Source organism: Pan troglodytes, chromosome 5 (genome assembly GCF_028858775.2).
Source record: "Pan troglodytes isolate AG18354 chromosome 5, NHGRI_mPanTro3-v2.0_pri, whole genome shotgun sequence".
Lineage (NCBI taxonomy): Eukaryota > Metazoa > Chordata > Mammalia > Primates > Hominidae > Pan > Pan troglodytes.
In genome coordinates, this window is record NC_072403.2 from 63618209 (window position 1) to 63631941 (window position 13733).

General features: G+C 31.7%; 1 pseudogene; it reads right to left on the minus strand.

The window, feature by feature from the left end:
• Window positions 1-13733, minus strand: part of LOC735678 (beta-glucuronidase-like) — a 469528-nt pseudogene that overhangs the window by 15183 nt on the left and 440612 nt on the right.

The following is a 13733-nucleotide window of genomic DNA, read 5'->3' on the forward strand; positions in this document are numbered from 1 at the left end:
CACATGTTTTCACAAGCTCCAGAGTGAAAGAAACTATTTATTTTGGAAGAAAAGGGGATTGACCTGATGATCAGGAATAAAGCCAGGGGCAAAAATTCAATCTTCATTTCTTCACATATTCAAAAGGGATTGTGCTAAAAATCTATCCTTTCACTTAACTATTATGTGAGTCTACGAAATATCAAGTAATTGTGATCTTTAGTTCTCTACAAATGTTTGAAATAAATCTGAGATTTAGTGTATTTTTTGAAGATAAATTCTGACGAGGTACATATTATCTTTTCATTTAAGTGAAGTAAAATTTATTTTATTAATAAAATATACTAGTAGAATATTATTACTAAAGATGAAACTAAATATGCTTTATTTTTCAGTTCTTAAGTCACTGAAATACAGCAGGTGTTCTAAATGAGGCAATAAAATTGGCACTACACCTCACAGTATTATTGTTCAGACTTAATTCCTGAAATAAAGCAATGATACATGAAATATATTCAATAATGTGCTCTAGTTTGTCTTTATATTGTATAAAAATAATGTGGGCCGGGCGCGGTGGCTCACCCCTGTAATCCCAGCACGTTGGGAGGCCGAGGCAGGTGGATCACTTGAGGTCAGGAGTTCGAGACCAGCCTGGCCAACCTGGTAAAACCTCCTTGTTAGTAAGAATACAAAAATTAGCCAGACGTGGTGGCTTGTGCCTGTAGTCCCAGCTACTCAGGAGGCTGAGGCAAGAGAATAGCTTGAACCCAGGAGGCAGAGGTTGCAGAGAGCCAAGATTGTGCCACGGCACTCAAGCCTGGGTGACAGAGTGAGACTCCATCTCAAAATAATAATAATAATAATAATCTGTTTGCCTATTATTTTTAATGTCTGTGTATTTAGTCCACTATACTGATGATTGAAGGGATATAAAAATGATTCTATCACTATCTGAAAAAAGTTAATTTATAGATTTACTAATTAATTTCTTACAGAATGATTTACATGATATTTACTTTCAGAATTAAATGAGAATGTTTGTATTTTTAAAAATGTAAAAGAATTACGTTATTAAATAGTATATATTTTTTATCTTTGTTGTGTGACAGTTTGTTTATATACCCATTTAATTAAGCTTATTAATGCATTTTTTTTAGATATTCCTTATTCATTACCAATGTATTCTTGGCCTATCAGATCATAATTTTTTACTGTGAGTATGGATGCTTTCTAACAGTTCTAAAAAGTTCTGATTTATTTTGATACTGTTAGATGCACATACAGGTTTATGAATGTTGTATTTTAAATTATTTTAATAATACGTTACTAATTTTATTACTATTTTGCTTCAATTTCGTTCATGGTCAATGTAGGAATAGAAACTCTGAGAGGCTATTTCTCAAAATATTGACTTTTTCAAAATCTTTTTCGTTTGCAAAAACACACTTATTCTCTACATTGCGTCCACTTTGTACGCTTCGGTTTGAGTGATTTTCTTAATAACAAAGTTCACATGTTCACTGAATATCTACTCTGTGCCAGGGACTGCTGTTCTACATGCAATCAGTCATGTCAACAAACGTGTTTGCCTCCATGGAACTTGAATTCCAGTGAAGTAAACAGAGAATAAATGGTTCAAACAATAAAAAATAGAATACACTTGATGACAATAACTGCACTAAAAAAGTCAGAGGAAGGAAATAGAAATGTCTGGTATGAGGTTGGAGACTCCAGAGTTTAAGTAGAGTGGCTAAGACTACACTGAAAAAAAAAATGACGTTTAAGGAAAGACCCAAGAAGATGAGAGCTAAGGCAAGAGATATCTAAGGCAAACTGCTCAACTTAAAGACAAAAGAAGCCAAGGCTATAAGCTTTTGGGTCCTTTTTTAAGGGCCCAATAATAACACCGTATGCCTGAGTCACAGATTAAGAGTCACACTAATAGACAAAAAAGGTAATTTCACCGATAAAATTAATATTGGAGAATATGGCTTAGTTTTTGCAAATTAAAGGCCAAATCAATATTACTCAAAGTGTAGATAGAGCCAATGCCACTAAGAGAGTGCACGGCCAAGAGTAAACTAGAACATATTCTCTTAGCAGCTAACAGATTTCAAAAGAGAAGAGGGTGCTAATTCATGAATTTTAAGTCTCTTTTCCCCAAACAGCCACCAGAAAAGATAATGGGGCATGAAACCATTAGGAAGCTCCATCCCCTAAGAGCTCTATGAATAAACATGCCAAATTACATGACCAGAACATTTAACTTGTAATCTAATATCAACACATAGATTTATGGTAATTCTTACAATTTCTTCAAGAACAATGAGTAAGTAGCTGATCTTTTCACACAGACACTGTGATTTACAGAAATAAGAAGGAAGACAAAATAAACACTACTTCTAGTCCACTCATAATGGTATGGAATTACACATAGAATTTAGGAACTTTGTTATATTTAAATGTGTTTATACATTTAACCACATACAGTATTTTAATAACAAAATGAAGTATAAAGTATAATTTTAATACTAGTTCCTAAAATATTCAATTTTTAAATAATTTTTAAAGCAATGTTAACTTTTCATATCTCCTGTCTCTATTTTTCTATTATGCTTCTAATCAATGTCCAAAAATATTTTCTTATATTCTTTTTTATTTATTTTATTTATTTATTTATTTATTTATTTATTTATTTATTTATTTATTTTGGGACAGAGTCTCACTCTGTCGCCCAGGCTGGAGTGCAGTGGCACGATCTCGGCTCACGGCAAGCTCCTTCTCCCGGGTTCACGCCATTCTCCTGCCTCAGCCTCCCGAGTAGCTGGGACTACAGGCACCCGCCACCGCGCCCGGCTAATTTTTTTGTATTTTTAGTAGAGACTGGGTTTCACTGTGTTAGCCAGGATGGTCTTGATCTGCTGACCTCGTGATCCACCCGCCTCAGCCTCCCAAAGAGCTGGGATTACAGGCGTGAGCCACCGCGCCCGGCCGTTTTCTTATATTTCTGTTGGAATTTTCGGAATTTTCTTCTTAGTATCTGCTTCGAGTAAACCAGACTCCAGCATGCTACATCTTCTGCCCAGTCTGTACAAGTATGTTATTAACATTTCCATGAAAAAATAAACCCAGTGTATTAGTCAGAGTTCCCTATGGAAACAGAACCAATGGGATATTGATATTGAAACAGAAACAGAGATTATAGCCCTTGGCTCATAGTTAAGGCCGAGAAGTTCAACAGTCTGCCAACTGCAGGCTAAAGAAACAGAAAACTGATGGTATGATACAGTCCAAGTTCAAAGCCGCAAGAACCAGAAGCTCTGACATCTGAGGAAATTTTATCGGAGAGAGTGAATTCACCCTTTTTCTACTATTTTGTTCTATTCAGGCTCTCAACAGGTTGAGTGATGCCCACTCACATATCTTTATTCAGTCTAACATTTGAAACCGTCATAGACACACACAAAAATAATGTTTTTTCAGCTATCTTGGCATCCCTTAGCCAAGTCAACCTGACATATAATACTAATCATCACACCCAGTAATCACAGTTTAAGTCAACACGTAACACAAGGTGTGCTCTTACTGTATATGAAATGATGGGAAAAGACCAAAGATTATTTTAGCGTCACTGATGGAGTGAATATATGCTGTTAAGGACTATTTTTTTGTTTACAGTTGTGCAAACATTTCTTATTTACATAGTAAAATATTTTTCAATAAAGTGTTATCTGAAATTGTTTTATATGACTAGGATAAATATAAGAAAATGTTGGTAATAATAACAATATATTAAACAACCTTGCTAATCTACCAAAAAACAAAACTAAACAAATAAATTTGGCCTTAAAGAAATGTACCCCAGATATGAAAGACTTCAGCATAGAAAAAAATAGCAATACTAAAGAAGACATTGATGTCAATTATTTGGTGTCAAATTTGGTGTAGGTTATTGATAAAATATTTACTGTACTTTCTGATATGTTTACAATACTCTAAAATGTGGAGATTTAACGTTCTATCTAGACTATGTTTTGAGTAATAAACATTTAAAAGTTACTCTAAATATGTTTATTTAAAGTTGACTTGAAAAACTGGCAATAGATGGTAACACTTTATGGCTTATTTTAGTTAATTTTGGTAATTTAAGAAAATTTTTAGACTTTGGGATAAGGTCTTCAGACATTACCTAATATATTTTCTATGAATATAAAAGAATATCTTTATAAAAAATAAAGCTCACTTATCACATTTATAAGGTAACTTTACCAAATGGGAAATATTGAGAAAATAAACTTGTTTATTCATTGATAAAGGAACTATCTGATAGATTTATGGTTTTGAACTACCTTACATATAAATAGATATAGCACCTTAGTCTACATTGTCATTTATTATTAACAATAATAACCACTTACCTTATTTTTCAACTAACATATAACAAGTATGGATATGTATTAATGATTGTAAGTCTATAAAGAATAATTAACCCCGAGGAAATAAATGAAACAAGAGACAGATGGAAATCAATGGATGAGATACAGAGTTGCTTGCCTTGTATTTGAAAATTTAATTTGGCAATGATACTTTTATTGTTGATGCCTAAATATATTTTTCTTTCTAGGGATTTGAATGTTCAATGAATAGTCAAGCAATAAATAATAAAAATAAAATATTACTGTTTCTCAAGCAAATGGACTATTTTCTTTAAAATTCCTTCATTTTAACAAGGTAACTATAGGCATTCATATCTATTAGGCTCAGGAGGATTCTGGTCCACTTTTAATACACTCTTTGGTTAGAATTTTTTCCTCTCTGTAAATAATGACTTGAGAAAATTAGATTAAGTTCACTATGTTTCTTATCACCAGAAAAAGACACTTAAGGTAATTTCAGTTGATAGTTAAGAAGTTTTTCTTACTAAATATAAAATGTGAATAAACTCACATTATTCCTTTTGTTCATGGGCCTCAGTAATTAAGGCAATTACCCAATTAACTATGTCAAAGTATTAATTCTCCACCCCTTGAGTCAGGGTTTAGATTTATGAGCTCCATTCAACGAAGACTAATGTCTCATATACTTCTTCCATTTGAGGTAATATAGTGAGCACACAGTAATTGTCATCAGGGAGTTTATCATCTAAGAAAAATGGTGAGCTAAAATCAGCAATATAAAATAATTTAATGCAAGCCAAATGCAATAGTTACCCTTGTGAATTAAATGCAGTTCATTGACAGCAGTGACTCTGATTGAATGAAAAAGTGATTTGCTGTGAGCAATATTGATATTGGAAAAGTGTAATCTTCCTATTTATTCATTATCCCCCACATGGGAAGGGCATATGCTAACATAATAAGGTACTTAAATTTAAAATATCTAATAGTTTACATAGAAAGTGTTAGATATTTTCTAATTGCTTTATATAGTTACACTAATTGTGTGGCATTCAACAATTTAGTTCAGCAATACATGATTATTACCATTTGGGAGCACTTATTTCATGGTGACATTTTATATTTATTTGATAGAAAAAAATCAAGAAACACATCCAAAGAAGTTGAGGTATTTATTGATATTTATACAAATATATAATTATAGAAATTATTCCTTAGGTGTTTTAGTAAAGTCTCATCATTGATACTGTCTAAATAATAAAAGGGTAACTAATATTAGAAAAAAATAATGTAATATATATGTTATATTTATGATTGTCCCTTTTGCAGTCCAAAGTCATAAATAATTGAAGTATGTTTACAGCTGAGGAAGTATGCATATGTTAGTATATGCACATATTATACTAATAGTTTATAATAATTTTTGAAAAGAGAAGATTATGGGATTTTTATCTCAGTGAGAGTTTTACATTGCATTTATAGAACACAGAGGAAACACATGGAACCAACACATTTCAAAAATAATTATGTGTAATCATTACTAATAAATAACTTGAAGTATGAATTTAAGAGTAATTGCCATATGTTTTTTATATATATATATATATATGTGTGTGTGTGTGTATATATAGTATACACCCTTATTATTTCTAGTGCTGGAATATTGTCTTCACCCGACAGGAAAGAGAGAAAAATTAGCCTTATTGCTTTAATATTGTTCTAAATTGTTTTAATGTTTAATAGTTAACTGTCTGCATTTAATAAATGTAAGTCAGCTAAGATATATTGCAATTAAATAATGAAGAAATTTTCATAAAGTATATTTTTATTTGTGATGTAATCCAAAAATATAATATGCAATCAAGCTCTTACTTCCATTTAAATTTTTGCTGTTGAATTAAAAATAATTTAAAAGAATTCATTTTGGAAGGTAGGTAATACTATTTTTAATGAGTAATTTCATATATAATTACATAGTAATTTAAAGTATAGTGTGCTTTTGAGACATATGATTTTGACATTAACTAGATGTGTTGCTCAATTTGTATTATGTTATTTCAAAATTAGATGACAATAGGAATAATTTTATGATGTTTATATTGCTTTATCAAATTATCTATAATTCTATGGGAAACTCCTCAAGACCATTCTGGTTATAAAAACACTCAAAAATTTATTGAAATCTGTAGAAGAATGTTGCAGATGTAAATAAGTAAATGATTTAAAACTGTAGTTAATAATTAATGAAACTCATTTGCATAGCCTTTTTATTATGAAATAGCAATGAGAAAAACTAGTAATCAGAACTCTAACACAATTGATTCAGATGAGCTTAAAACAAAAATGTAACTATATTTTATCTAAAATGTTTATTAGCAGAATTTGCTAGTTGTTTTTGCCTTGAATTTTTTTCATCAGAATGCAGCATTTTATAACTTATTGTCTATTAGAATTCATTTTAGTATTGCCACCATCTTGATTTAATAAAAGGCAAAAATTAAGTATATTAACAGTTCGTACCTCTAATAAATGTGACAGGCTGATTTCTTTAAAGGTGCAAATTCAGAGCCTTAGCAAAGGACTTTGCAATCCATTGATATTTATTCTGAATTAACTGTGGATAACTCAAGGTTTCCTTGAGGATAGTCCTGCCTTTATAACAAGCACAATTTCTTGTGCAGAATGTAGTAGTATATATGTATGCAAAATGTCCATAGGTGCTAATTTGTTACCAATGAAGGGAGCTCTCAGCTTTTGGAACTTACCTAACTTTATTTTTGCTGCATCTGAAAGTGAACATATTGATAGTACACATATCATGGCAGGTAGTCCACAGAAAGTCTGTATTTCAGATATTGTAGATGTGGGAGTAGAGTTAGAAGGGATCTTTCTTACTAAAGAAGAACAAAATTGAAATAATGCCATAGTTTTTCTTCCCAACCATTTTTATTTAAATGACTAGGCTATTGTAGAAGCAACACGTTCTAACTCCAGATATACTAACAGTAAAAAGAACCGAGAGAGACACACCTAAAACAAGTGCAATTAACAGTAATAATGAGATAAAAACAGATATTACTAAGTGTTTCAATATGTCATCTCATTTGTCTCTCAGAAAGACTCAGCTCTTCTACTCTCATTGGTGGACCAAGGGATTTTGACCCTGTAGTTTTCCTTGCAGTGATGTTGGCCATGTGACTAGGTTTGGCTAATGGACCATGAGTGAAAGTAATATTTGTCACTTTCAGTTAAAACAATTAAATCTGATGTGTCTGATCCATCTTGCTCTTTTGTTGGCCATCATAAAGTTTACATAAGCTAAAGCAGCAATATATACGCAAAAATTTCTATATTAAATTTTATTAACCTGACTGATTTTCTGTTCTATGTCTAATGCATAAAATTTTAGATTTGTATAAACTAAAATTTTTAAAATATTAACAACTATATCTTTTAATAAAGATGTTTGCAGCATAAGATTTGTTTTCTATTATTTCTCAACTTTTTAATTTATTTCATTAATATATAGTAATAGATGTACATATTTTGAGAGTATACGTGATAATTTAATACAATGATATAATTTGTAAAGATGAAATCAGTATAATTGGGGTAGTCAATCATCTCAAATAAATTTCTTTGCCTTATGGTAGACACAAACTATAGCTATATCTTCTAGCTATTTTGAAACATACAACAGATTAGTGTAAACTATAGTCACCCTACTAATTTATGAAACACTGAGTCTTATTTCTTACATCAAACTGTATATTTGTACCCATTAATCAACTTTTTTTTTAATCCTTTCATCTCCTCATCTTGCCTGACCTCTGGTAACCACCCATCTACTCTCTATCTTTATGAATTCCTCAACTTCAAAATCTGTGAATGCTTTTCCGTGTAGCATCTCTCCCAAATCATTTTATCCTTCTGATGATGGCATATTTTTATTGCTGAATAATAGTTTCCTTGCAAACAGAGAAATCTCTTTTTAGTTAAATAAAGCTTGGGTATAGACTTTTTTTTGTAATAGACTTTATTTTTGAAGAAGTTTTATGTTCACAGAAAAATTGAGTGGAAAGTGCAGATTTCTCACGTACCATCTATTCCCACCGACAGCTTCTTCCATTGTCAACATATTCTGCACATTGACACTTAATAATGATCTGAAGTCAATTGTTTATATTACAGTTCACTCTTGCTATTGCACATCGTATGGGGCTTGGACAACTGTCAGATTACATGTATCCAGCATTATAACATCATACAGGGTAGTTTTACTATCCTAAAGATTCCCTGTATTCCACCTGTTCATCCCTCCCATGCTCTAGTCTCTGGCAACTCCTGATTTTTTTACTGTCTTCGGAATTTTTCCTTTTTTGGAATGTCATATAGTAGGAATTCTATAGCATGTGGCCTTTTCAGACTGGCTTCTTTCACTTAGTAATATGCATTTAAGAGTTCTCCATGTCTTTTCATGGCTTGAGAATCTTTTTTTTTTTAAGTTGCTGAATAATATTGTATAAATGGCTGAATCGCAGTTTATTTAGCCAGTTACTTATTGAAAGACATAATGGTTTACCTTTAACTTTTATTTATAAGTTATTATAACTTATAAGAAATTATTAATAAAGTTTCTACACACATCTGCATGCAGCTTTTGTGTGGACTTTTGAAAGATGGGGAATTCTCATATTTTATTAAAAAGGCTCATAAAGCACATTATGATGAAATCTGTGAGCCTGATTTTTTCCATAAAATATTAAAATGCATACAATTAATTCTGGAAAAAAAATAAGTGAATGCCCCATAGATTCAATTATTCATGGATTTTATTTTATTTTATTTTATTATTGTAGTTCATTTTATTGAGAAGGAGTCTCACTTTGTGGCCCAGGCTGCAGTTCTGTTGCATGATCTTGGCTTGCTGCAACCTCTGCCTCCAGGGTTCAAGTGATTCTCTTGCCTCAGACTCCCAAGTAGCTGAGATTACAGGTGCCCACCACCAAGCCCGGTTAATTTTTTGTATTTTTAGTAGAGATGGGGTTTCACCATGTTGGTCAGGCTGGTCTCAAACTTCTGACCTCAAGTGATCCACCTGCCTCGACCTCCACAAGTGCAGGGACTACAGGCATGAGCCACTCCACCTGGCCCATGGATTTTAATACACAAACTCACAGACATGAGGATCCACTGCTGATTAGTGAATATTCACACTTCAAAATTAATCCAACAGTCTATTCCAATATTTTTTAAATATTAGACTCATAAAGATACAATTCATACATCACAAGATAAAACATTTTAAAGTGTATAACTCTGCGGTTTTGAGTATATGCACAGAATTGTACAAACATTAAAAGTATCTAATTTTAGAAAATTTTCATCAACACAAAAAGTAACCAACACTCCTTCTTCATTCCCCCGGCCCCTAGTTTGTGGGAACCGCTAATATACTTTTTGTCTCTATGGATTTGCTTATTCTGGATCTTTTACATAAACTGAATAATACAATATGTGGTCTATTGCATCTTGTTTCTTTCATTTAGCATCATGTTTTCAAGGCTCATACATGTTGTGGTATGCATCAGTATTTCATTCATTTTATTGCTCAATATTTCATTATATGATTATTGCAGTTTCAATGTTCAGTCTCATACATTGGACATATGCACACACCTGATAAACTGTCACCATAATCGAGAAGCCAAACGTATCCAGCATAGAACCAAACATTTTCTGTGTATCTCTATAATCCTACCATTCTATTCCTTCCTCAAACTCCCTCCTGCACCAGCCTCAAACCATCACAGATTCACTCTTTATTATTTAGAGTTCTTTCTTTTTCTAGATTTTTATATAAATGGAATAATAAAGTGTGTACTTTTTGTCTACTGTTTTTCAGTAAGCATAATTAACATTTATACATGTTATTGTATGTATTAATATAATTAGAATATGTGAATAAAATATTTATACATGTAATTGTATGTAATAATATAATGAATAAAAATATTCATTATATTATTTGAACATTATCATTCCTTAATAAATTCCAATGTATGTATATACTACAGTGTGTTTATCTGTTCACCTAGTTATGGACATTTGGGTAATTGCAGTTTGGTTTCTATTTCCTAAAATCATGTACATTTCTTTACATCAATAGCCATAGTCTTAGTTTAATATTCTTTTACTTCCTTGACTCTCTCTAACTCAATTCAAAGAACTCAAACTCTAATGTTTTAATTTTAGTTTTAAAAACTTTCGATGACACAAAATTGAGAAAAAAATGGTCATCACTAGTAAATAGATAAAAACTCTGATACACTCACACAGTGGAATATGACTCCACAATTTTAAAAAGCATCATCTACTGATACATATGACAAGGATGAGTCTCTAAATAACTTAATAAGTAAAATAAATTGGACTCAAAAAACTATATACTCTGTGATTCCATTTATATGACATTCAGAAAAAGAAAATTAAGGAAACAGAAATAAGAGGAGAGGTTGCCACGGAATGGAAACAGAATAAGGAAATTGACTATAACTGGCATGAAGGAATATTTTTAGAGATAATGGAAATATTCTGCATCTTTATTTTGATGCTGGCTTGATGAATGTATATTTTTCAAAAATTATAGAACTGCACACCTTTAAGGTGAAATTTACTATATATAAATTGTGTTCAAGTAAATCTGACTAAAATCACTTTTCTATATAGCAAAAATAACCACTTATAAAATATACTTTTAAGTTACCATTTACCATAACATCTGGAAATACCAAGCACCTACAAATAAACATAACCAAAAATGTGTATATGATTTCTGCACAGTAAACTATAAACTGTTATTGACATGTTAAATGAATCATCATAAAATGGAATTATATGCCATGCTCACTCCTTGGAAAACTCAATATTCTACAGGTGTCAATCAATACCATAGGGCCATTAGAAATCTTATATTTTTTTCATAATTTGATGAGAAAATTTAAAAATATATATTCAAAAATATGAAAATAGTTAATATTTTATAAAAAACTCAGCAACAGACAGTATTTCAAATAAAAAGATTTATAAACCTACCAAACACTATAATGTGTGACAGTAAATTAAAAATAGACAAAGAGGCCAGTCAAATAAAATGGATGTCACTAAAGCAGACTCACATATTTATGAAAGTGTGATTTACACTAAAGAGTGTACTGCAGACCAGCTGTAGAAAAACTTTGTTTCCAAAAACTGGTGCTCAGATAAGTAGACATATATATAGAAAACAATGAATATATAGTGTGTTTGTTTGTATATGTTATAAAGAAAAACCAATAAAAGATTGGATGTTAATATAGGAAAATATCTAACTCATGATCTTTGGGTAGCAAAATATTTTTTAGTAACAAAAAATACTAACAAGTATAAATGATGACATTAAAGTGTAAAACATCTGTTTAACAAAATATACCAAATTACAAATTGTAAAAAAGAATAATATGTCAAGCACGCATGGTGGCCTGTATTCCCAGGACTTGGGGTAGCCAAGATGGGAGAATCATTTGAAGCCAGTAGTTCAAAGCCAGCCTGGGCACCACAGTGAGATCTCATCACTAAAAAAACAATATTTAAAAAATTAGCGGTGGCTCACGCCTATAATTCCAGCACTTTAGGAAGCCGAGGTGGGCAGATCACCTGAGGTCAGGAGGTTGAGACCAGCCTGGCCAATACGGTGAAACCATATCTCAACTAAAAATACCAAAAAATTAGCCGGGCATGGTGGAGGGCTCCTGTTGTACCAGCTACTCAGGAGGCTGAGGCAGGAGAACCGCTTGAACCTGGGAGGCGGAAATTGCAGTGAGCCGAGATCACGCCACTGCACTCCAGTCTGCGCAGTAAGAGCAAGTCTCCTTCTAAACAAACAAACAAACAAACAAACAAAAAAACTTAGCTGGGCATGGTGGCATATGCCTGTATTTCCAGCATCTTGGGAGGCTGAGGTGGGAGGATCCCTTGACCCCAATAGTTGGAGGCTGCAGCACTCCAGCCCGGGTGAGAGAGTGAGACCTTGTCTCAGAAAAAGGAAAAAAAAAAAAAAAAAAGGTTGAAGTATTGAAAGCTAGAGAGTCACCATCTGTAACACCCATATCATTTATATTTTCAGGGAGCAATGAGAGAGAAGTTATTGTGTGAAACTTTGAAAGGCAAAAATATTTAAACAATATTAAAGTAACTCCTTATAGATCACCAATTTTGTAACATTTAAGCTTCATTTAAGTAACATTTTTGCCAAAAAGGAGAACCTCAATTTAATCAGGAATACTCAGCCTATGTAACTAAATGTAAAATCATTTGACCAAATGTCTAGGCTGTAATTTTTGTTCAATCTTTGTATCAATGTCATGAATGTCATGGAGACAAAGAGTAGATGAAATAACCTAGTACTCCTGAGGGTACTGGTAGGATAGATTAAAGTCTTGATTACTGAAAAAAGTGAGGAATAACTTCTTGCTTTAAGTCACAGTACCAAAAGGAGAATCCTAGCTAAAAAGCTTTTCAGAAAGAGAAGACATTTGCGGAAGTTGAAGCACAGATTTGAATTGTTTCAGTTCCAGAAATTGGATGGAGATGATCCTGAATTGCCTGTAGAGTTATGCAAATGACATTAAAAAGGCAAATCCTGTGAGGGCACATACAGCATCTTTGAATTATTTTTTTAACATTTAATTATATAGAATATTAAATATGTGATAAATCTCTATGTTCACATTTTGTGTTTATTTAAATATCAATTAATTGCTAATCTTATTTGCTCTATACCCTCATTCTAATCCCACACACTGTATAATCAGTAATATTACTCAGTAAATCCTAGACATAATATAAATTCATCCATACATATTTCACTGTGTATTTCTATAAGATATGAACGATAATTTTTAGAAAACCATATATCTATAATCTCACATATAAATAAGCAATATTTCCTTAGTATAATAAAATATCTGATGAGTTTTAAAAGTCCAATTCACTTATAAATCTCATACATTTGTAATAGAGCTTTTCAAACATTTTAATTAGTAACAAGGTAAGCTCTATACTTTGCAACTTAAATCATTTATTTATTTTTTCCCATCCCAGACACTGCAGGCGCTGGTCGCTGGTACAACCCTGCTGGGTCTACTAATTAAATTATTTTGAATTGCAAAGACAATGTTTGGAACAAATAAAAGAACCAAGAAGACAACAAGACAATAATGCATAAGTGAAATCATAGAAAAGCAACAGATAATATAAACAGAAATGTATAGTTCCACGTATTGAAGTTATTGAACAAATTATAACAATGATTTTATT